The sequence below is a fragment of the Choloepus didactylus genome, chromosome 3 (genome assembly GCF_015220235.1).
Source record: "Choloepus didactylus isolate mChoDid1 chromosome 3, mChoDid1.pri, whole genome shotgun sequence".
NCBI classification, from domain to species: domain Eukaryota; kingdom Metazoa; phylum Chordata; class Mammalia; order Pilosa; family Megalonychidae; genus Choloepus; species Choloepus didactylus.
Genome location: NC_051309.1, coordinates 64,822,221 through 64,843,813, shown reverse-complemented (window position 1 = coordinate 64,843,813; position 21,593 = coordinate 64,822,221). Strand labels below are relative to the sequence as shown.

The following is a 21,593-nucleotide window of genomic DNA, read 5'->3' as shown; positions in this document are numbered from 1 at the left end:
TTTCTACCAGTTTTCTTGGTTTTCTCTTCCTTCCTTATGAATTTTCAATCATGTCAAGTAAAGAAGTTGGAAAAAAAGAGTTTTCAATGAGAGGTTAAGATTAAAGTAAGCATATTTTTCACTAAAATGAGATATTCCATGAAAGCTGTTTTTTGTTTGTTTGTTTAAGAATGCATAAGGAGATGTTAAAAGAATGGTGAGATTTAAAATAGGACAAAATTTATATTCATGTTTCTGTCTAGTATAATTAATCTCAACCTCAAGTATTGTGAGAGCTTGAATTTAATGTACCCAGTGTTAAAATTTCACTTCAGACTTTTCACCTTTTACCACTAAGATATATTTGCATTTTTTCTATTTTTGATGACAACATGTTTAATTTGTTGATACTGATGCTTAATATTATCTTCGTAATACCTGGATTTCATGAAATAACAAAACCATGGAATATCTCCAACAGAGAATTATTTATTTTGAGCTTAACAAAATAAAAGGAAATGTTTTCTGTAGTTCTTGCTTGAAAGCCAAAGATCTAATATCACTCCAATACAGAAACACAAGGTTTCCTAAGAAATTTAAATTCCTAAGATTAATCTATATAGTTTAACAGATTTTTACAGTATGCAAACAAATTTGAAAGACTGTCAATGTTGAAAATTCTCTAGCAGTTAAGAAGCACAAAATTTTAACATGATAAAGACACATTTACTTAATATTACATGCCTTTGAATTGAATTTTGAAATCCATTTTTTCAGGACTGCCCATGATTGGAATCAAAATAATATTCCTTCTAACATCACTAAATGTAAAATAGTACTGAATTAATATTGCTTCTTTATATTCCTTAAACTAAAGATTATATTTTTCAAATTTAGGAAGCAACAGTACTCACTTTATCTCCGTGAAAAAGAATTTTTATAATTAAAAGGAAAATCACAAGACACTTCAGTCCAGTAGCTAATCTTTAGACAAAAACTAAACCTGAAGTTATCATAAAAAGAGCTATCCTATTTGGATATTGTACTGGTTTGTGTACATTATGTCCCCCAGAAAAAGCCATGTTCTTTGATGCAATCTTGTGGGGGCAGACATATTAGTGCTGATTAACTTTGAACTTTTGGATTAGGTTGTTTCCATGGAGATGTGCCCTACCCAACTGTGGGTGATAACTCTGACTGGATGATTTCCATGGAAGTGTGGCCCCACCCATTCAGTGTGGGACTTGATCAGTTTACTAGAGCAGTATATAAGCTCAGACAGGAGGGAGCATGCTACAGCCAAGAGGGACACTTTGAAGAATGCACAGGAGCTGAGAGAGGAGCTTCAGCTTACAGAGACCTTTTCGAGATGGCCTTTGAAAGCAGACTTTTGCTCTGGAGAAGCTAAGAGAGGACAAATGCCCCACAAGCAACTAAGATGACATTTTTGAGGAGCTGAAGCCTAGGGAGGAACATCCCAGGAGAGAGCCATTTTGAAACCAGAACTCTGGAGCAGACACCAGCTACCTGACTTCCCAGCTAACAGAGGTTTTTTGGACAGCATTGGCCATCCTCCAGTGAAGGTACCCAATTGCTGATGTGTTACCTTGGACACGTTATGGGCTTAAGACTGTAACTGTGTAACCAAATAAACCCCCTATACAAAAGCCAATCCATTTCTGGTGTTTTGCATTCCAGCAGCATTAGCAAACTGGAACAGATATCATGATTTCATATGATCTAGAAAAAAGTTCAAGTTTATTTGAGCATATTTTTCTCATCTCAACCCTTTTCAGAATCCAGGAAATAAAGGTTTCTATCTGAATATCATTTTTTGATTAAGCATTCCTAATAAAGGTTAATAGAATTTCCTAAAAGGAGCCAAAGGGCATAATGCTGACATGATCCTACCACTACAGTTATAATTTTAAGAGCAGGAATTCTAGAAAATAGCTTAATTTATACTTTATATGGTCTGTATCACAGTACCATACACATAGAAAATACTCCACAAATATGAGTTAAATGAGTATTTCTAATTTTTTTCTAGTTTTCAATTGCTGCATAATAAATTACCACAAATTTAGCAACTTAAAAGAACACACACTTATTATCTCACTATTTCTATGGATCAAGAATCTAGGCAGGACTTCACTGGGCCCTCTGCTCAGGGTACTACAATCAAGGTGTTGACCAGGCTTGAGGATTTTACTGGGGAATAATCCATTTCCAAGTTCATTTAGGTTGTGAACAGAATTCATTTACTTGTAGCAGTATGACTGAGGGTCTCATCTTTTTTTATAGGTGTTGGCCGGAGGCTTGCCCTCAAGCTCTAGGGGCTACCCCAATTCTTTGCCACATAGGATTCTTCAAAATGGCTGCCTACTTCATCAAACCTGCAAGGAGAGTCTCTTACCTTAGGGAAGGCTCAGTTACTCTTTTAAGGAGTTTCACGTGATTAAGTTGGGCACACCAGAATAATCTCACTTTTGATTTAATTAAAACCAACTGATTTAGGACTTAATTACATCTGCAAAATCCCTTTGCTATTGCCATATTCTATTGGCTAGAAGAAAGTCATGGGTCCCACCTACACTCAAGGGAGTGAGAATCACAGGGGCCACCCTAGGGTCTGTTTGCCATAGATGTGGTCTGGTTTAGCAAAAATACCTTCAGCTTTGAGGTCAGACAAATATGCCCATACTCTCACTGATGACAGAGACAAGAGATAGATAGATAGTTATGGTGTTATAGTTTGCTAAATTTTCTGAAATGCAATATCCCAGAAATGGGCTGGCTTTTAACAATGGGGATTTATTAGTTTACAAGCTTACTGTTCTAAGGCTGTGAAAATGTCCAAATCAGGGCATTGACAGGATGATACCTTCTTCATGAAGAAGGGCTGCTGGCAATCTGGTGCTCCTCTATCACATGGCAAGGCACCTGTTGGTGTCTGCTGGTCCATCTCTCCTGGGTTTCCTTGCTTTCAGCTTCTGGCTTTCTTTCTGAACTTCTGTGTGGTTCTCTTTTATCTTCTTTGTTTTCTCTCTATTTCATGCTCTTATAAAGGGCTCCAGTAAAAGGATTAACACCCATCTGGGGGAGTTGGGCAAGATGGCGGCATAGAGAGGAGTAGAAGCTTTAGGATGCTTTGTTCCCCCTGGAACAACTAAAAAAAACCAGAAACAACTTGTAAATAATCCAGAATAACTGCAGGGGGACAAAGAAGACCATCCACTCATCATACACCAACCTGAATTGGGAGGAATGCCCCAGAACACAGCATAAAATCTGTAAGTAAAACCTGCGTATCCAAGTCACGAGACCCGCTCCTCCATAGCCTGAGCTGCAAAGCTTCGTGGTGCCAGAGAGAAGCTCTCTCCCAGCAAGCGAATACACCTCAGCTGAGCTCCAACTGGGGTTTTAAGTAGCAAGTGTGAACTGCTCACTACAGGTACGAATCTCCAAAAAACAGACAGAGGCTTTGGGTGACGACTGACCTTGGAGAGCCGGAGGGTCGCCTTGGACTGGGTCTGAAGGGGACTATCTGTTTCTTTTTTGGCTCAGTGGAGAAAGCCCCAGTCATTTTCTGTTTCCAGGGCTGTGACGTGGGGAAGGGTGAAGACAGCACAAGCAGAGAGAGAGAGAGACCATTGAAATGCTAATGAACTCCACCTGGGGGGTCTGTCTTCTCTAGGAGGAAAGGGGTGGGGCCCTTTCCATTCAGAACCAGACCCCAGAGCCTGGGGGAACACGGCCATACCTCCTCACACCAGTCAAGAATTATAGGCTAACAGGCATCACCTGCTGGGCAGAAAAGCACAGTGACCTGAGGCATCAAAGGGTGGAGCAATTTTCTAAGACACACCCTCAGGGAAACCAGATACTGAATATTTCTTCCCTCTGGGACCTGAGCCTGTTCTGGTCTGGGAAAACCTGATTTGGATAGCCAAGCAAACCATGCCTAGACAACAGAGAATTATAGCCTACACTAAGAAAAACAAAGTTATGGCCCAGTCAAAGGAACAAACATACACTTCAACTGAGATACAGGAATTTAAACAACTAATGCTAAATCAATTCAAAAAGTTTAGAGAAGATATTGCAAAAGAGATAGAGGCTGTAAAAGAAACACTGGGCATATATAAGGCAGAAATCGAAAGTTCAAAAAAACAGCTATTAGAATCTATGGAAATGAAAGGCACAACACAAGAGATGAAAGACACAATGGAAACATACAACAGCAGATCTCAAGAGGCAGAAGAAAACACTCAGGAACTGGAGAACAAAACACCTGAAAGCCTACACGCAAAGGAGCAGATGGAGAAAAGAATGAAAAAATATGAGCAACGTCTCTGGGAGCTCAAGGATGAAACAAAGTACAATAATGTACGTATCATTGGTGTCCCAGAAGGAGAAGTGAAGGGAAAAGGGGCAGAAGCAATAATAGAGGAAATAATTAATGAAAATTTCCCATCTCTTATGAAAGACATAAAATTACAGATCCAAGAAGCACAGCATACTCCAAACAGAAGAGATTTGAATAGGCCTACGCCAAGACACTTAATAATCAGATTATCAAATGTCAAAGACAAAGAGAGAATCCTGAAAGCAGCAAGAGAAAAGCGATCCATTACATACAAAGGAAGCTTAATAAGACTATGTGCAGATCTCTCAGCAGAAACCATGGAGGCAAGAAGGAAGTGGTGTGATATATTTAAGATACTGAAAGAGAAAAACTGCCAATCAAGAATCCTATATCCAGCAAAGCTGTCCTTCAAATATGAGGGAGAGCTCAAAATATTTTCTGACAAACAGACAATAAGAGACTTTGTGAACAAGACACCTGCCCTACAGGAAATACTAAAGGGAGCACTACAGAGTGACGGAAGACAGGAGTGCGTGGTTTGGAACACAATTTTGGGAGATGGTAGCACAGCAATGTAAGTACACTGAACAAATATAACTATGAATATGGTTGAGAGAGGAAGGTGGAGAGCATATGAGACACCACAAGAAAGGAGGAAAGATAAAGACTGGGACTGTGTAACTTGGTGAAATCTAGAGTATTCAACAATTGTGATAAAATGTACAAATATGTTCTTTTACAAGGGAGAACAAGCAAAGGTCAACCTTACAAGGTGTTAAAAATGGGGAGGCATTGGGGGAGAGATGCAATCAGCATAAACTAGAGACTGTAACTAATAGAATCATTGTATTATGCTTCCTTTAATGTAACAAAGGTGATATACCAACGTAAATTCAGATAAGAGGGGGGATGGGGAGGCATATTAAACACTTGACATTGGTGATATTGTCTGATTCTTTATTCTACTTTGATTTAAGGTTATTTTTCCTTTTGCTGCTTCCTAGCTGTCATTTTTTATTCCTCTTGCTTTTGCCTCTCTACCTTCTTTGACTCTCCCTCCTGCCTTGTGGAAGAAATGCAGATGCCCTTATATAGATAGTGGTGAAGGTGGTGAATACATAAATGTATGACCATGCAGAGAAGCATCGATTATTTACTTGGGATGGAATGTATGGTGAGTGAACAAAACCATATTAAAAAAAAAAAAAAATGGGTTGTTGACAAAACCTCAAGGGCAATATACTGAGTGAAATAAGCCAGACACATAAGGACAATTATTGCAGGGTCTCACTGATAGGAACTAATTATAATATGTAAACTCATAGACATGAATTATAAGGTACCAAGATATAGGACGAGGCTTAAGAATGGGGAGTGGTTGCTTAGTATGAGCAGAATGTTCAATTAGGATGAACTTAAATGTTTGGAAATGAACAGGGGTGTTGGTAGCAAGATGTGAGAATAACTAACAGCGCCGAATGGTGTGTGAATGAGGTGGAAAGGGGAAGCTCAGGGTCATATATGTCACCAAAAGGAAACTTGGAGGTCAAATGATGGGAATGTATAAAACTGAATCCTATGGTGGGCAATGTCCATGATCAACTGTACAAATACTAGAAATCGCTTCCATGAACCAGAACAAATGTATGACAATACAATTAGAAGTTAATAATAGAGGGGCATATAGGGAAGAAATATATACCTATTGCAAAGTATATACTACAGTTAGTAGTATTTCAACATTTTTTCATAAACAGTAACAAATGTACTATACCAACACTACGAGTCAACAATTGAGGAGTGTTGGTGAGGGATAGGGGAGGATTAGAGTTTCCTTCTCTTTTTTTCTTTTTTCATCTTTCACTTTATTTCTTGTCTGGAGTAATGAAAAGTTTCTCAAAATTGAACAAAAATTAAGTGTGGTGATGGATGCACAGCTGTATGAGGGTACCCAGGGGCAAGTGATTGTACACTTTGGATCTTTGGATAATTGCATGATATCTGAACAATCTCAATAAAAATGAAAAAAAAAAAAAGACCCATCTGGGGCATGCCTCAACTGAAATTACCTAATTAAAAGGCCCCAGCCACAAGAACAGATTATCTTTAAGAATATGATCTTTTCTGGGGTCCATAAAACCTCCATATAAGAGGTGTATTAGTCAGGGTTCTCCAGAGAAACAGGATCAACAGGATTTATATACATATAACAGAAATTGGCTCATGCACCCAAGGGGATTGGTGTATCCAAATTCCATAGGGCAAACTCAAGTTGAAAACTCCATGAAGGTGAAACTGAATTCCCCAGGAGAAGCTGACTGACTGAACTAGACAAAGAAATTCTTCCTTCTGACTGTTAAATTCCTACAGTTCTTCAGATCTCACTTTAAGGCCTCCAACTGATTGGATGAGGAGATACCTCTCATTGCTGAAGGCATTCTCCTTTGTGGATTGTAGATGTAACCAGCCATAGATGCAGTCAGCTAACTAATGGTTTAAATCCATTTACAAAATACCTTCAGCATAACAATCAGGCCAGTGATTGTTACCAAACAACTGGACACCATAACCTAGCTGAGTTAACATATGATATTAATTAGCACATAGGGAAAGGGAAATATCATTATCCTTATTTCACAAATTAAGAAATTGAATCAATGATTTTAAGAAACAGAGAATGTGTCAGAAACATTTCATTCAAATGACAACTCTCCACTTGAGCAAATTATGTTTATTTTAATGGGTTGTTATGAATATTTAATTGAGATAACACTTGTAAATAATTTACTATTGGCCTAAAACCCAATAAATGTTAGTTATTATTTTCATGGTTATCATTTTTCCATTTTAGTAGCAGTAAAACTGTTGAGAATTGGGATTCAATTCCAGGTTCTGACTGGTGACAATTATCTTTCCAGTGTGCCAGTTTATATGTTCCTAATTCTCCTTGAAAGTATCTAGCCCATAGTAGCACCTGCTTAAGCAATCCTCTAAGGAAGCTATAAACTGCACAGATGCACAGGGTTGAGCTCACAGTTCCCCGAGGGTGGTTAGATATTTCAGAGTTTCAACATAAAACAGGCAAAGTTCACAAGGACCTACAGACTCTTAGAGTTCTTTCATGTTCATGCAATAAAATAAGGAAATGCAAGCAGTCTAAGGTGCTTTTTGTTTCAGCAGTTATCGCAGAGAAAAATGACTTCACTGGCTTTTAGGGGACTCTATATAGCCTACAACTTATCCAGAAGTCTTCATTCTCCATGTAATCATGTAATGTTTTCTAATATTTCAATAATTTTCATTCTGCTTTTGGAATCTCTCTCTCTTTTCTTTTTAGATTATATAACTCCAAATAAAGACATGCCTAATAGAGAAAACCTAATGATAAAAATGAAATGATAGTATTACTTCAAAACTCACCCACCCTCAGTATCACAGGTCTTTAGGGTAAGAAAAAAAAAAAAACATCAAATTTGCCCTAGAAATCAGTTTTGATATCTAAAATTCCAGTTTTAAATATAAAGAATAGACTAGGACAGGGATGAACAATCCAGAAACCATACCTATTAGGAACAGGTATCTAGTTACCCAAGGCTGAACATTTTTTAAAAAAAACAGATGACTGTTTTTCTGTCTAAGATGAAGGAAATTAGAAACCCATGGAAATAATTGCACTCCCATTTCATATGTATAACTCATTTTACCTTCCTAGTAAATCTTATTACTGTGTGAAATGACTGTGCTCCTTTATCTGTATATAATTTACTTATTTATTTTTAAACATTTCCCATTACAATGTAAGATCTATTAGAGGAAATACCTTGTTGGTCTTGTTTACCACTGTATTGTTAAAATCTAGAACAGTTCCTAGTATATAGTAGAGGTTCAATAAATATTTACGGAGCCTCAAAAAGTCACTCAGTCTGAGGAAATAATTTGTAATGAATTCTATACTCAATTGCTTTATGGCTAAGTGAGTATCTGATAAATATCTGATTGTGATCATCATGACTAAATATTTTATCTATAGAAGTTGATAATGACATGTAAACACTAAGCCAGGAGTTGGGGAAAACTTTCAAACATATAAAAAAGAACTAGGGTCATTTGCATTTCAATTATAATTTCCACAAGTTAAAAAGAGAGAAATACCTTTTCTCATCTAAAGATTGTTAGGCAATAATTTAACGTTTCTTTTTGTTTACTGTTTGAGTAAACTGAAGCCTGGAGAGATTTAGCAACTTGCCCATATTACCCAGGTATTAACGTAGGAGGAAAAACTAGAAGTCAAGTTGCCTGACTCCTATGTCCAATCTTCTTTCCACTCAGCTTCTTACCTTCATAGCAGATTTATTTTTCTAACTTCATTCCAGCTCCTCAGTGTGTGTCTGTGTGCGTATGGCTTTTGACAGTTTTATGCATATTTCTTTGCACAGCACATCATCACTGATGCATTTATTACCACATATATTGTTTTTTTTTGGGGGGGGTCAGCATCAAATATTTAAGGCAGATGCATTTTATAATGCTTTGTCAGTTTTTCAGTAATGGCAAAGATGGCAACTAAGGTATATACCTGTTCTTTTAAAACACAGCAGCAGAACTATCGAGTTTTAAACTGCTTTTGATAGTTTATATTGGGAAGCCTTGTCAGAATAAGGGGAATTCTGATTGATTAGTGTTGTCTGCCTCATCATAGTCTGCTGCTTTTGACCAAGGGTCTTGTGTTAATGCTATTTGTGTGTTACTGAAATCTGTCAAAATGTGATCACTTGATTGTTGTTCTGCTGCCACCATCACAAAAACAATGGGAGAGATTTTATAAGAGGTGCTGGGGGCACAAAGAATTTTCAATAAATAAAAAGTATTGTGACAGTATCATACAATATTCCAAGAATACTCTTTTGTTGACTACTTTCTTTTTTTAAATGTTGTCTTCTAACATGTTTCTACTATACCTGTTTATCATTTTCTTTAACCCAGGGTCTAACTTATAAGGGAGGTCAAGATTTGATTGTTGTGTTTTTTTGTTTTGATTGTTATTTTGTTTCTAGAAAAGATCTGATAATTGGAGAACAGAACACTATATAATGGTTTTTTTTTTCCTTTCTAACATTTGCAATTTTATTTCTTTTTAAAAAGCTATGTAAAACCCTAATAAACCAAGAAAACACTTTTCTACACAAAATATTCAAGATGCAGTCCAGGTACTCTAACCACATTAGTTATTTTGTAAGTTATTTACAATTACCTTTGCTTGATTAGCTGCTGTTTACTTTACTTATGGCTCTCATGTTGGGTTTATAATACAGCAAATAGAAAAGAGGCTACAAATGAACTGGTCATAGCTTAGGGAAAGTTTCTTACCAGAGTATTTTATGTATTGGTAATGATCCTAATCCCAAATCAATTCTATCAATACTGAAGATTTTCATTTGTTCAGTCAAGATCAATTAGGCTTTAGTGTAGATTCATTTTGTCCTTAAAAAGTGTTTAATATTCATTAAATGAAGTGTAAATTTTAGATAGCGATCTACCTTCCCAAGTATTTTTAGTATTTTTCCAAACATCCTTGCTTCGGGGGAAAAATTCCTGCCAGTCATAATTAAACTCTATAGTTTAAAATGTACAATTATAACAAAGACTGTTTTGGTGTATTATGTTGACACCAAGCAGAATTAAACCTCTTGAAGACATTGTTCTGTCGATACATACTGTTTACCTCGGTTTGTCCACTCTTGTTCAAAGATTTTTTTAACTTACTTTATAAAGCTGACAGAAGGATTCACTGAACCAAATGAATACCTGCCATCTGATGAGAAAAACCTACAACTTAAAATTTATATATGTTTACACACACATAGACATACATAGATACACACACAAATATGAATATTTGTGTGTTTATGCAGGCATGTACAAATGTTCAGAAAATTCTGAAATCTATTTTCAGTTTCTCAATAAGGATACATGATAATCCTTAATTGGTGTCGTTAATAACATCCCCTCTGTTAAAATCTAGTATGTATTTTTCTATGAAAATTTCAGGGCATCACTTCATTTTACAAACAAGTTATAGTTTACTCCAAGCTATCTGCAATAAAATGTATATTTAATTTTTTAGAGAACTTATTAATATTTGCAAACCTATTTGTTGAAACTATAAAAGTAAAGTACCAATTTTTAAAAAGTTGATGTAATAGGTAGACTTATTAAGAAACGGGAGGGCACAACATTCCTTCTTCACCTTCCTTCTTGAATATCTATTAGCAGTGGGTGAGAATGGGATCGGCAGGGCAGGGCAGGCATGATGGAGTCTGCAGAAAGGAACGAGAGGTACTGACCATCACCCTTGAATGGCAGCCACCTGAAACTTGTCTGATATCTTGGGGGCAAATGGCAGCTTTATAAGCACCTTGGTGGACTCTTTCTAGTATATAAAAGGTGGCAGAGCATATGAAGATGACGTCTGTGTATGTTGCTAAAAACCGCAGAGGCCCTGGGTGGCAGGTAAACGGAAGAGTTCTTTTAGGAGAACCTAGCATAAAGAGACTGCAGTCTTTCATCTTCAGAGGACCATGCTGCTTCTCCTGGGAACTAGAGCTGAGCCAGACTTTATGCACTTCAGATGATGAAGGCTGTATGCTCGGCCATGGCACCATATAGAAATCATGACGCGTATGTAACAGAATTCACAGATACAATGCCCTTCTGGATTCTTGGACAATCAATCAGGCAAGAAGAGAGCTGTATAAAAATAGTACTTTAATTCTACAGACTTAAGATGTATTTAATTTGATTTAATGTAAGCACTAATTAAACAAAAGGGACTTGATATAATTCAGAAACCAACATTATTCCTTTCCCCTCAATGTTCATTCAAATGCTTCTTGAAGTTCTGGTTCTTTTCCTGTATTTGAGCAAAATCTTGGGCGGGACTTAAAACTTCTCTCACAACTCTCTGAAAACAAGAAGTTTTCTCTTCAGTTTTTATTATAAACCTAATCTCATTTATACATTTAAAATTCCCATTATATGTAAAATCTGAATTTCATTTTAGCTGTGGGAATTTTATTTTAACGAGTTTCTCTTCTAAGTACATGATAGTCAGAAAGTCTTACTTGACTAGTATTGTCAGGAGGGTCATTGTACCTTCTGAACCGGTGGGTGTTTAAAGCCTGCTGTTTTCTTCATGGAACAGTATCATGGTTCTATGGATTCTCTCCCATTGCTGGAGATAGTTCATGTTTTTGAGTAGTATCTAAAACAAAGCAAGTCTGGCTGTCTTTTGCATGAGGCTCAGATATGGTCAACAAGAAACAAACAACCTGGACCTGTTTTGTTGGCAGTGAGAATGTAGTTACTTTCCACATGAAGCTTTCTATTCAGTAAGCCACTTGAGTCAGTGGTCTTGCCTCTAAACATTTTTTGAAAGGAGAGTGTCAGGAGGCAAAGTCAAATACCAGCTCATTATGCTCCTAAATTGTAGGCATCATAAATCAAGATCTCATACTTGATTTGAAAGCACAATCCACCACTTCATCACCCACTATTGTACAAGTTCAACCTCTCCTAAGAAATCTTCCCCCTCAACCACTAAGGCTAAGGGATAAAGAACCGAATAGTGGCTTCTTCATTTGCAGTCTTGCACTTGTCTAGCACCTCATTTTGGAAAACCAGAGCACTTTCCATCTGATATTCTATTCTTGGTCTTCTGGAACTGTTTTGGCATGCTGACACATAGACAAATAACTGAATATAACAGTACTCATACCCTAATTCAGTAGAGCTGGTCATACCAGTTCCCTTCCTTCCAAAATGATATTCAAAATGGTGGCTGCCAGCTTCGCTAATTGAATAAGAATTGCTGGATGTTTTTGCAGCTCTCAGCTTTCTAACTCCGTGTTTGTGTTGGTTACATGGCATATTCCTTCTTCCCCATTTAGCATTCTCATCATCATCACACTTTTGCCTACTCTGATAAAGACAGAAATGTTTTAAAGGTACTTTGGCAAACATTCATTTTTTGTTCAAGGTTCAGGTAGAAAACAAATCTTCATTGGCCAGAAGTAGGGGCATCTTAAAATTCCCTTCTTTTTAGACTTCACACTACAGGAACTCAGGAAGAGCTTCTATTTAACCATTTCAAATTCATTTCATATAGCTCTGACAACCAATAATTAATAGTAGTGAGTAATTATATAAAACAATGTCTTTCCTTAGGGAAAAGGGAAAACATTTTATCAATGAGGGATTATTTGAGGGAAGAGAAAAAAACTTTAATGCTATTAAATTATTTATTAAATTTACAATATTTTTGTAAAACTTTTCTAGAAATGTGGAAGCCATCTTTTAACCATTTAATGGCTGCTTAAATTTTGTCTAATATGTGAAAGTATTATAGAAGAACTATGAGCTAAGTGGAGATCTGTTTTCTTAATTCCACATATTTGAATAATTACAAATGTCTAGATAGGTTTAGATGAACTTTTAATTTTCACTTAATTATATTCATTTGTGTGAGCATGGCTCAGATTTCCTTATACAAGTAAGATTATGGGGGAAATCAGAATTTTTTCCTCTATTTTGGTAGAAGGAAAGAAATATTGCAGATTAATAATTTACATCAATAAGTAATTTCTTAATTTGAAATTAGCATTTCATTCCACAATATGTTCAAAGGAAATGTCTCCAGCAAAGCCATCATTTTATTTCTAAATTAACCTTAACCAAAATGAACCAATTATTTCTTTGAGTCAAAAAAAAAAAAAAAGTCTTATCAAACTTTTTCCCTAAGAATAAAGGAAGTTATTCCATTAAAATAGTTCACATAACTTAGAAAGAGACCTAGTTCTGGGATATAAGGTCTATTTATTCCATGAATAATAAATGATGACGTTAAGGAGCAAGAAACTATCACCTAATCAATTCTCCCATACACATTTCTATATCTCCTCTGTGATAAAGAAATTTCATTTTCCTAACACATACATATTATTAGAATTCAAAGAAATAATTTCATGTTCATTTCTAAAGATAAGACTTCTCTTTGGGACTTAGTGATTGTAATCATAATTGATCCTCTTTGAGATCAATTGCTCTGTTAAGGTAACATTTGTTCAAGTAAGGTCAGACCTTTTAAAGATCCATACATATCAATTTGATTTAAAGGTGATTTTCTTTTCCAAACTGTAATGATTCCTTAGTAGCTAGCAGACATTTTGTAGTTGTTGAAATAAAATATAGTCACAATAGGCACTTTAAGAATAAATAGAATCTTGAGAACTGAAGAAATGTCTTGGATGGCAGCAAAGCAATAAAGTGTATTGAATTGAAGTACTCTGCAGGGAGAAACAAAATAACTACATATGAGAGGTTATAGAATAGATGAGCAAGTTTGTATGTCTAATGTTTTATATATACATCAGCACAAATGCTACTGGATTGATCTACCAGATCTTATGTTTTAAGTAATGATTTAATATAAATCATGGTAATGAAATTATGAATACAGTACAGATGTACTCATCTTAAGAAAACCTATCAAGGTAGTGTAGAGACCTGGCAATTTTAAGTCCTCTATAAACTCTAATTAAGGCTTTTTTGAAAATTCCAGTGTTTTTATTTAAACTATACTCTCAAGAAAATACTACCCAGTTATTGATTTTTGTAACTTGTATTCCATTGCCCAATATTGGGCTCTACTGACTGAGATCCAATTACGTCCCATGCCCTCTTTCTTTGTGACTTTGATTAGAAATATGTTTCCCAGTGTTCAAGTGGTTTTCCATGGTATTCTAACATACAGAAAGTTTTAAAATTTTAATCTAGAAAACCTATCAGTCTTTTCTTTGTTATATAAGTTTTTTGCCTTAAGGCTTAAAAAGCTTTTCCCAGTTTTGAGACCAGCTAAATACCAGTGCTTTCCTGATTATTCTTTGTTTTGTTTCTTTAATGTATTTTACTTTAAATGCTTTAATATATCTGGAATTTGTTTGTTGTTTGGGGTAAGAAAATAGTCTAACATAATTATTTGTCTTTAGGGCCATTTCTCCAAGTATTTGTTGAAACATTTATTTCATTCCTAATAGTCTATAAAGATGTCTTTATCATATACTAAGTATAAACATGCATACAAATATGTATGTATATATTTGTCTCTGTTTTATGGCTACTTGCTCTTTTCTATTGATCTGGCTTCTAGTCCTTGCTCAGTACTATGCTATTTTCATAACTGTACTATTTTGTTATTATAACTTTAGAACTTGATTTTGTGTTTGGCAAGGCAAATCTATCCTTATTACAATTTAAAAAACAAGAGTCTGCCTTTGTAATTTGTCCAGTTAATTTTGAGCATCCAATTGAAGTAGGAAAAACTGACATTTCATTGGGTTTATGTTAAATCAATAAATTAATTTGGGATTAATTGACATCTTTAAAGTGTTCTTCTTTCTTCCAAGGTATGGTATGTTTCTCCAATTATTAAAATCTCTTGCCTTACACCTCTCAATCGACTTGTGTGAAGAGCTTCAAATAAGTGTCATGCATTTCTTTTTGGAGTAATTCCTGAGTATTTATGGCTTATTTTTCATTGTGCTTACTATTGTTTCCAAATTACAACTTCTGACTATGGCTGGTGTGTAAGAACACATATGGATTTTATACATTTGTCTCAACTATAATCAATATATTGAACTTTCTCATTATTTCCAAATTTTTTCTGTTGATTCCCTTGAATTTCCTAATACATGATTGTGGTATATACTGCCCTTGACCCATCTGATAACTTTCCTCTCTAAACTCCTTCCTAGCAGATCCGTAATTTTGATGCATCAGTACAGCTTTAAAAAATGTCTCTCGTCTCTCTGTCTCACCTGTAGAGTAAAAATGGTCATGGGACCATAGTCTGTATAAGTGGTATTTCTTAGGTTGACTTTCCAGGAAAAAAAGCTTTAAATAGAACAACAGGCTCACCCAGCCACAAGCCTCTATTTATATAATTTTTAACTATGTCCTGGCCCCCCTTGTCTATAATGTAATAAAGCTAGTCGAGGTCCAGTAGCCATCTTCAATGCATAAAGACAATGAAGCAAAAACTAGAAGGAATCTTATTCCATGATAATATCATGGAAACACACACAGGTAACCAAACTTCTACATCCAGTATTCACTTACATGCAGAAATAAAGCAATAATACATTTTGTTTAAGCCACTTTTTCAGGTCTCTAACTGAGATGCAATTTCTAACAAATATAGTAACTATACCATTTGTAGATAATGACCTTTGTTTCCTATTCCACAGTTTTACCACTTTTTGCTGCGTACAATGTTATTACAATGGCAGGGCTTTACAGACAGTATTAAATAATAGTGACAAGAGCTTCTTAGACATAGAATTTAGTTTGAATATTTTTTGAAGTTACTTGAGTCTTGCCTGGTCTATATGCTGATCTCCAATATTGAATATATATCCTGGCTCACATTCTGCTGGGCATCCTTAGAATTAATAAGGGCCTGAATTTGTTGCCATATCCAAATCCCAGGTTTTGGCTCTACCTTGCAGAGACCATATTCATTTATACTCAAAGTGATGGCAATGATCTCGCTTCATCTCCTCTTTTTATCACAGCAACTGTGAAGGAAAGTAACACAGGGAATCATGATGGGGATGAGGTGTTACCTATAATAGCCAAATCAATGGTTTGGAAACTAATAGAATTCTTCGACTATTTGAAGTTTAAAAATAAAGTTGCTGAAAGAAAATTAAAACCTTTGATATAAATGTGAAAAATTGTATCAAGTAAGTGAGATAAAAGCTAGCATTTAGCCTTTCATGAAAAGGCTTCAGGAAATTATATGTGGTCATGAAAATATTATGTTTCAAAAGATTCTTTCAATGGAAATAGTACAAAACTACCTTTGGAGGCACTATTATGAATACAAAAGAGAATTGTTCCCTACAGAACAATGCACCTAGCAAGGCTGAAATGGGAAAATTATTTTTTACATTTAAGTGTGTCTATGATTATCAATAAGAGCAAATATTAAAGTACAAGAAAGAAAAACTCAGATAATGAGTCCAATAAGTGTGGCAGTCTGGAAAATGTGAGTTTCAATATCTGATGTTTGAAACTCTCCATCAACTACTGTAAAAGCAAGGTAATAATAATATTATTAAAAGCAAAAAAAATAGTAAAATTTACAAGAATCAACTGAAATTACATAAAAACAGTAAATAATATATGTAGTCATATTTTGTTTGGAGAAATAGTTTAAAAACTATGGCTCCAAATAGGGAGAAAATATAATGGCTAATTGCATATGTAGAAATATAATACAAGGAGTATTAATTTGTGGTAGTTAAAAACTTTATATCAAAGACTGGTTTAACTTTCATTTTCACTGAACATCCTTTCCCTGTCCCTCATAAAGACTTCTTAGAAGGAAAAAAAACCTCCTTATAAACCTTAATGCTAACAGAATTCTATACTTGATGTCAGAAAAAAAAAGGCAATCAATTATATTTGAATTAAGAAAACTGATTTTTCTCTCTTCTCAGATAAGGAAGAATTAAATTGGGTGGAAATTAAGGAGAAGAGTTGTGATAGAACTGTTTTCAGCATTAAATGAGACATGTATATTTAAAGGGTAATGGCAAATAATAAAGACATTCAATAAATTTTAGTTTTCTTTTTACTTTCATACTTTCCTCTGTGAAGTAGGCACTCCAAAACTGTCATACATTAAGTCCCCAAATTCTATACCCACTAGATGTTAATTTCTCTTAAAACTCTGAATTTCTCTTAATAGTGAAAAATCCTGCATTCCAAAATTGCAGATTAAGATAATAAGTTAAATACTTGCCTTATGTAAGATGATGAAAGAACCGCAAAATAGGTGGGTTTTTGGTTTCAAGTGTCTCACTAATGAGGGAATATGAACAGATGAGGAACTGGAGTCATAAAAGGCAAAGGTAGTTCGTTTTACAGTTTATCATTTAGATGAGCCAAGCTAGTTAGTACGCACATACATAACTGCACCTATGAAATACATTTTCTTCTATATGACCTGTTTTATCTCATAAGAAATGGAAATTTTTGGCCCAAATCCAAACTAAAGCAATTAGGAAATTCCTAACTTAAACTAAATAAACTCATTAATTCAATCAGCTAACAAATTATTTGTTAAAAAAGAACAATAAAATTGTAAATGCCTGAAAGAGTGAATAAATGAATAAACAAATAGACGATTAATTGGAGTTTTCACTTTAGACTGTAAATTTTTTTATCACAGTTTGGAAGCTATGTTGTGCTCCTGTCTGAATGCTGAAATTTTTTCTAGTATTTCTGTTTACCACTTATTATCAAGTCCAGTCAGTTTAAGTAACTATAAAAAATTTCACAGTAAATATAGATTATTTGTGTTTGCCAAGTTCTAATTTTAAAATTAAGTATTTGTTCCATAATTTCATTAAAAGTTCACCCTAAATTTTTGAATGTAATATTGACACCTGGCCAACTTATGAGCTTATTAAACTAAAGGCATTAAGTTGGTTATTTGTTTTACATTGTTTCATCATTTATATTTAATGCAAACCCAAAATGTCATTGCTCAAGTTAGCTTGTTTTGTAATGTCTGCTTTTAAAAGAAAATACTCCATTAAGTTTCAAATACTATAAATGCTCATTCTTTCCTATTTTCTCTAGTAAGCCATCCAATCTTTTTCATATAAAATAATTTTTTTATATTTGGCAACAACTGTACTTTAGAATCTCCATGCTGCATCTATCGAAATATGCCACATTCACATGTACCTCAACATACATAAGATTTTACACACACTGGGAAAGATTTTTAACTAAATGACTACCTCAATGTCTAGTATTTTATCTTACTTTCTAGCAATGTTTTATGAAAAAATTAAGGTGGCCACTAATAGTCATAAAAAGCGTTATTCATAACTGTAGAAATTCATAAAGATAAGATTACAGTTGGGTTCCGCTGTTTGGCGCTCGGTAATCGGTCCGTCTCAGCAGTGGAAACTGAGGCAGGCATTTTGATGGCTGCCGTATCCAGGTGGCACAACCCGGGGTGGTCCCCGGGTAGGGCAAGAGCGCAGGCCAATCCTAAGAGGAGGCTGAAGGTTAAGGAAAGAAGACAAACCCTCCACCCATAAATACTTCACAGTGCACTTAGTAACAAGAAGAAAAGTCCTCTGTTATGCACCTAAAGCCATACTGGAAACTCCAGAAGAAAGAATGACTGGAAATCAGCAAGGAAACTCTCAGAACTCCTGTGAGCCACCACAAGGGTATAAAACATGAAAAATGTAATGCTGGCTACATGAAACCAAGTGTCTTTCCTTCACCCTCTCTTAGTAAAGCCTCATCTTGAAAGCCTTTAGGGATCATTTCTCCAAATGTTCTGTTCAGTATGAGTGGGAAGGATCCAGTAGAGAGCAGTTTGAGGATTAAAACCGAAAAGAATGCACCACCTAGGAAAGTCCACCAGGGTGAAGAAAGGGAAGGGCCACTTGATGTATGGGCTGTTGTGAAACCAGGAAATACCAAGGACAAAATTGAATTCTTTGCAGCCCACCAGTGTAGCAATAGGATAGGGTCTATGAAAATAAGAAGCTCTTGGGATATTGATGGGAGAGCTACTAAAAGAAGGAAAAAGACAGGAGAGCTTAAAAAAAGCCAACATACAGTTAGAAAGGATGAGGGAAGTCAACAGCAGATGCTTCCAGCCTGAGCCTTTTGCATGTAGCGTTGAGCATTGCTCTGTGCATTATGTGAGAGACAGTGGGGATGCAGTCTATGCAGGGAGGCCTCTATTGGTCATACAGATAGTGGCCTTTCTCAAGCAAAGAGCCATTGCTCTGCTAGCCAGTTGTGCAAAAAGCTGAAACTCACCTGCTGTTGTGACATTTACTGGGCAATCCAGAGGTGTGCCTCCAGCCTCTGAGCCCTTCCCTACCCCAGGAGCCTGTGAAGAACCCACAAAAACGGGAAATCCTGAGGTTGGTGAACCACAGAGTGAGCCAGTTCGGGTCCTTGACATGGTAGCTAGACTGGAGTCAGAGTGCCTGAAGCAGCAGAGCCAGCTGAGTCTGGAAGCTTCTCCAGAAATAACAGCTTCCGTTGGAATGTGGGCCAGGTGTTGCTTGCAAACAGCATTCAGACTGATGAAGACAAAACAAAAAAAGGCACCTTAGAGGCAACTGATACTCAGATGAACCCTGTGGGGTCTGTGTCTGTGGACTGTAGCCCCTCAAGAGCTAACCATTGCTCTCCTAAGGGGGACCAGGCCTGGGACAGTGCTCCTCAGAGCTGTCCCTCATTGCTGGCTGGTATAAGTTTCCATAGGGTCAGTACAGAATTAGAGTCAGGTTAGCAAATTGACATGGAAAGCAGTAATAGGTATGACGTGGAAATGACAGAGGGACTTGTTGGGTTATCTTTTCATCTTTGCACCTGTTCCTATGCCAATGAATTGCCCACAAATGCTGATGATTTTTAAAGCTGATAGCTTGTGCCCCTCGTTAGCCAAAATCCTGATCAAAGAAGAAAAGAATCTTTGTGCATTAGCATTGTAAGAAAAAAATATGTGAAAGGGGACATGTCCCTGTGCTGGTGGCACTCCAAGCCCTATTGCCAGGCATTATTAACCTATGGGCCAGAATACTGGATGTGCAGTCATCAGTCTCAGAAGGGCTTCCCTGGCTGTAAACTGGGGCTTCGTGACAATCACTGGGTCCCCGCCTGCCACAGCTTTAATTGGACAAGCCATAAGAAAGCAAAAGGGATTGAAACTGAAGAGGAATATTAAAGTCTATGTGAGAGGCAACAAAAAAAAAACTGATTTTTTGAAAAAATGAAACATACTACTCAGATATACCATTCAAGTGATGTTGCCTCTCAGAGTCATCACAGTCACTCTAGGAAAATCTGTACTTTTCCACTAGGACTCCATTGCTCAGAGTTTTTAAAAAGCTAATTTATGAGCTGTACAAGAAAATTGGTCTTATTGTTCTACAGTGGCACCTCACATTTGATCCAGGGTGGTATCCCAGTTTGATTCACTTGACTGCGAATAACTATGCTTGTTTTCTTAAAAAAATCAAATCTGTTCTCAAAGGATGAAGACTTGTGCCTCATCAAAGACAATCAGACACTGCAGGCATTCCACAAAAGGGGTGCCAGAAATGTTTCCAGCACTGGTGCCATATTTGAAATAAACAGATAGTGTTCAGTGAAAAGAATAGCAGCCCTCTGCAATGAAAAATATGCTTGAAAAGGAAAAGTCAGGCACCTAACCTTAGAGCTTATATGCTTGATTCCATGAGAATGACATTTGTGGTCAAAAATGGATTTCATGACCTATGGTGTTTACTGTGTGTTCATAGGGCTATGGAAACTGCACATTAAGCCTGAGTGTTTTACCTTTAGATAAGTGTTTTTGGCCCTTCTGTAAATGACACTATTAAAAACTCCAGTTGTGTGTAATGGACAACTGACTGAAGAACCACAATGCAGCTAGAATAGCACTGCAGCTATAATTGTGTGTTTTTTTATTGTCCTGTCTCAAATTTGTACATCCTGTATAAAATATGAATGTTTCCCAAATAAACTGTGAATGTTTCCTTTATAATATATGAATGTTTCTAAGAAGAAACTCTAAATAGTTAAGAGGTTAACCTGTTCAGAGGATACCAACGAATGGTTTAACTGAACAACCTTAAAATTAGCATAGAGAAAAATCCTTTGTTATATTTTAGTGATCCACCAAGAATGAGAATGTTATATGGTCAGATTATATCATCCTTGACTACTTTAATCTTTCTGTCTGGTTACAAAAATTTTTTTGACTTCAATAAAGACATGCATCTTAAATGGGAAAAGAAAAGATCATATATTCTGAAAATCAATCACATCCTTAACTTCTGTACATCAGCTGTAGTCTTTGATTTTAGATATAGTCTTACTGAAAATCAAAAAAAATGATGCCTCCAACTCAGGTTTTCCTTGTTATTTAGTATGTCAAAGTCTCCTTATCATCATATTGCAATTTTTTTAAGTTAATAAATACCAGATCTCTATTCATTTACCATCTGTGTTCCCTTTTTCTTTTACATGAGTAGTATTTATCTCTGACAGTCAATTATTCTTTAAAACAGACTTTTGGAAAATGTATCACTTTCTATTTTGACACTGTGCAATCCAAAAGGGCAAAGGATCCTGT

At 35.8% G+C, this 21,593-nt stretch overlaps 1 pseudogene; it reads left to right on the top strand.

Annotated features, from left to right (window-relative positions):
- The first annotated feature begins 18,554 nt into the window (after positions 1 to 18,554).
- On the top strand, positions 18,555 to 20,180 carry LOC119530275 (annotated as a pseudogene).
- Positions 20,181 to 21,593: the final 1,413 nt, after the last annotated feature.